Below are 4625 nucleotides of genomic sequence, written 5' to 3'. Positions count from 1 at the left end.
ATATACTTTTTACACATTAATTGTTCTTAACTAATTGTAATTATTTTTTTGACCAACGTACTTCGGTTATTTGTCTCTTATAATAAAAAACGGAGGGAGTAATGATTTGTAATAAGAATGGCTCACTTATTCTAGATGGACAGATATTGCCTCATAATAATGAAAGAAAGGGAGTACCAGTAGTTAATAATTAAGATGTTAGTGTGAAGGCAAGAGAAGATATTGAATGCCAATAAAAAAGAGAGAGAAGATATTGTAAATGAATTTATTCAAAGTTCAATGATCTCAAATCCTCAACTAAACAAACTATTTTCACTTTTTATTCCGTTTCCACGCGCCGCAATGCACTCATCAAACGACGCTCCAAAATCCTCCATTCCTGCTCGCTCACGCCAACTCCTCCTTCCCTTTTCATTCCCTTTTTCTTCCCAATCTCACAAATCAGAAAAGTTCGTTAATTTCTTTTTTTTTTTTTTTTTAAATTAGACATTTTGATTCGCAAATCCAAAACCAGACGACGAACCAGTTCTCTCTCTTCCCTCCCTCGTTGCCGCGCCTTTCTCTCCCCTCTCCTTCATCTCTTCCGCGTCTCTCTTAGTTCTTCTATATATACAGCCTCTCTCTTTCACTCCGATTGTCTCCGCCTTCTACTTTAACTGCTTCACGCCATTCTCTCTCTTTCTTTCTCTCTCTCTCCCCTTCCTCTTCTTCACTGTGCAACTTTTTCAACTGTCAAGGTACTTTGGAATATCCTCTGCGATCCCAATCTCTTTCTCTCTTTTTATTATTATATAATGTATTTTCGCGATTTTTAAGAACCCGATATTTTCTTTTTTTGGGGTTTTTAATTATAGAAATATGAAAGTGGAAGAACTCCAATTCGAATTCAATCGTCTCCACCACCATCACCAGCACCTCCAGCGGCAGAGTAAAGAGAAGACCCATTTGGGTCTCGCCGAACTCTCATCGGCCGTCGTCCCTGCCGATGATGGTGGTGGGTTTGAGAAGGTCATTGACGGCGAAGACGAGGATTGTTTCGTCCAGCCGATCAATTTCGCCATGGTAGATAACGGCATTTTCCGGTCCGGCTTCCCTCAACCCGACAACTTCTCCTTCCTCAAATCCCTCGGTCTCCGCTCCATTGTGTAAGCACAGAACCTTATAAATGGATTCTTTATTGTTTGTTTTCCTTCTTTGCCGGAAAAATTTCGATCCTTCATCCGGTCTGTGGTGCCACTTAGCTTTTCTGTGCTGAATTTGTTCGGATGGTTCTTCAGATATCTCTGTCCCGAGCCGTATGCGGAGGAAAGCTTAGAGTTCTTGAAGTCAAATGGGATCAAGCTTTATCAATTTGGGATTGACGGTCACAAGGTATATAGCTGTTTGAAGTTTGCGTTATGTAATGGGAGTGAATTTGTGCTTCTGAATTTGCTTTTTGGATGGTCTCTTTTGATTATGATTGTTCATATGCTTGATTGTGTTGGATAACTATATTGGTAAGTTGCACAAAAAATTAATGAATATCTAACCCAATTGACCTGTCACTCTCATCTTTTATTTTGTGCGATTTTTTCTTCAAGTGGATATGGAGATAAGCTAGCTACGGAAAATTATTGGATATGAACTTTTATATTATAGAAGGGTCTCCATGTCTAGGGAACTTAAACTGTTGTCGTTATTTCTCCAGTTCGTATTTTTCTTGTCTTTGGTAATACGGTCAGAAATTTCCTGCAACTTATTTTGAAATTAAATCTCTCTTTCAGACAAGCTTAACTTAGTTCTGCTATATGATTACTTTATTTTTTAGCAGTGATTGGAATTGGATCGATCATGATCTGAGCATAGTTATGTCGAAAACGTTTCTTTTCTTGTGTGCACTTAATTTTGTGGATCAGTTATAATGAAATCCATGTAGAACGAAACCAAGCTGGCTGGTGAAGCCTTTTTCTTGGGCACAAAAGGTCTTGATATTCGCTTGTTATTGGAATAATTAATGGCTTATTAGATATTATGGATTATTAGTTCGTTGTCTGCACAATGGGTTTATTGATGGATTCGATAGCAGTTTTTTCTCTTCGACAATCATAAACTTGCCCCTTTATAATGCAAATATAACCAAAATATGTAAGATGTAAGACAAGGAGATGATGGAAAAGAGACAAGTTCTTATAAACCTAACAGTACGGAAAAATAGTCATAATATATTAGTGGTCATCACATAACATCATTAATTCGTTGATCCAGCATGCGTATTGGGCGACTATTGAGGTTTTGGACATGACTTAGCTGCCCGCCAATTACAGAGCATTTCATATTTATAAAAATTTTATACTGAAAGTGTTCTGCAAATTGTTTGTTAGATTGCATGCGTTCACTTTCATTATTATTATATCTAGTTCTCACTAACAACACATGCAGGCTAAAAAAAATTTTAATTTGTTAGTACATTGTATTCATTTGTTTGACAAGACTGAGATTAGATTTTTACTCATCATATTCCTCTTTCACGCACGCGCACACACGCACACAGCTATTTATTAAATTTCAAATACTTTATCTGAAATGTATCCTATTGTTATAGACCCAAGAGTACTGAATTATGAGAGAACGCTTAGCATCCATAGATAATTCTTGTGGTTATGTTAACGGTGAAGAAACTTGAGTGCTTGGACTAAACCTTTTTAAAAATATTTGTCCTGCGATTTCCTAGACTTACGCACCAAGGACCACCAAAGGTGTAGTTCCATTTGTGCATTTTGTTTCAATACTTAAATATCATTTATATGTGGATTTCAGAGAGAACTTCACTCCTTATGGAATTATAGAACTCCTTAGTCCCTATTTCATGAACTTGTATTTGGACAATAAATCATGAAACCTAATATATGCATAAGAAAACCAGAACAGCCATTATCTCCCCCGGGGGGGGGGGGGCGCGAATGAACGTCTTGGTGGTGACTAGATTTGAGCAGAATAATGCTCCTCACAGTAAATGAAGGAATTTCTTATTTATAACAGTCATAATATATGTCTTCAATGTTTTCATTTGACCTATTTTCCTCATCAGCCCATCTCGTGTGTCACGCCCAATGATGTTTAATTACTATGGTTAAAGAATCAGGACTTGTTTGTTTATCATCTTAATATTCTCTTCTGTTTCCTCGTAATTATAATGCTTGGTATTGGTCTTCTTAGTAGAACTATGAAAAAATGATACAACTCTTCTGCATTTTAACCATGCATCTGATGCCTCAAGACTTTAGAATAATGAGGGTGCAGTATCGTCTAAACTTGAGATCTTGATACTGTCTCAGTCTAATCAATTAGTTAGCATGGAGAAAATGGTTTAATGCTGGGTGGTTTAGGCAATTTCTCTATAATACATTCTCAGTTATATTTGGTTTATGGAGAATTACTGGACCAAATTATCATGCATAAAATATATAAGCATATTAGTGCTGTCTATTATTAAGAAGTGTGTTTGACTTGCAAGTTAATTCGTTGGTGGATTTCACATTTTCTTTATGCCGAACCAAGAATTTCTGTGTGTATTCCTCGTGAAATGGCAATACACTATTTTTCTTGGATACAAATGGGGAATGACAGTTAGGTTTTAACTTGACATGACGACTTAATCTATTGTGAAATAATGGTCTTTATAAACTGACACCGAGAATTGTGCATCCAGGAGCCTTTTGTAAGCATCCCGGAGGACACAATCTGTCAGGCCCTAAGAGTTGTCCTTGGTATACATCATATCCCGGCCCATTTCTTTCACACTTCATATCTGGCTTTAGCTGCAGTTTCATTATCTTTGCTTCATCATCTATAATGCAGATGAGAAGAACCACCCAGTTTTAATTCACTGTAAACGAGGAAAGGTTAGAATTCGCTCAACCTTTTTTTTTAATAATTTGTCATTTCTTTCTAATTTAATGGAATATTATATGGGCCCCACTATGCCCTGGCGCCCTGCTTAGTTGGCATGCATAGATGAGGACATCCCAATTCATTTGAGGTAATTTTATGAAGACCTCGACATTTCATGAGGTTGAACGTCTTGATCTGTGTTGATCTTTGATTAATATAAGATTAAACTACTTAACATTTTCGAAAAGTCAAGCTCCTAATAGAATTACCTATTCATGGGATTATGTTGACTTGAGAAGCGAAAGTATACTGACTCAATCAACACCAACGTCGGGAGTGTTGTGTCTGATTCGAGTATCTAACGAAATTTAACTTGGTTTTTGTAGATCTATATATAGCAATGCTTTCATGTATGCCAACTAAGTGGGAACTGATGTATTTTGGGCACTTAGAATTGCTTATGAATGATTTAATCACTCGTGTGAGTCACGTAAAATGAGTAAAAGTTGCTCCCCCTCTTCCATTTTAGCACCGAACGGGTTGTGTGGTAGGCTGCTTCAGAAAGTTACAAAAATGGTGCCTGTCGTCAGTGTTTGATGAGTACCTACCTACGCTTTGCAGCAGCCAAGGCAAGAGTTTCAGATCTGAGATTCGTGGAATCGTTTGACACTTCCAGCTTGTCGGCACATTTGCCCATGTCTTTCTCTTTTTCACAGAGGTGATGAACCCAGAAAGTTGAACGTAGGGGTCTTCTT

At 37.2% G+C, this 4625-nt stretch overlaps 1 pseudogene; it reads left to right on the top strand.

Moving 5' to 3' along the window:
* The first annotated feature begins 533 nt into the window (after nt 1-533).
* Nucleotides 534-4618, top strand: LOC114716337 (tyrosine-protein phosphatase DSP1-like; annotated as a pseudogene).
* The last annotated feature ends 7 nt before the right edge of the window (nt 4619-4625 follow it).

The sequence above is a fragment of the Neltuma alba genome, unplaced genomic scaffold, assembly GCF_004799145.2.
Source record: "Neltuma alba isolate B1F8T4 unplaced genomic scaffold, ASM479914v2 tig00002068_pilon, whole genome shotgun sequence".
Taxonomy (NCBI): domain Eukaryota; kingdom Viridiplantae; phylum Streptophyta; class Magnoliopsida; order Fabales; family Fabaceae; genus Neltuma; species Neltuma alba.
Note: the sequence above shows the minus strand (reverse complement) of the source record. Positions and strands in the feature narration are given on the sequence as shown.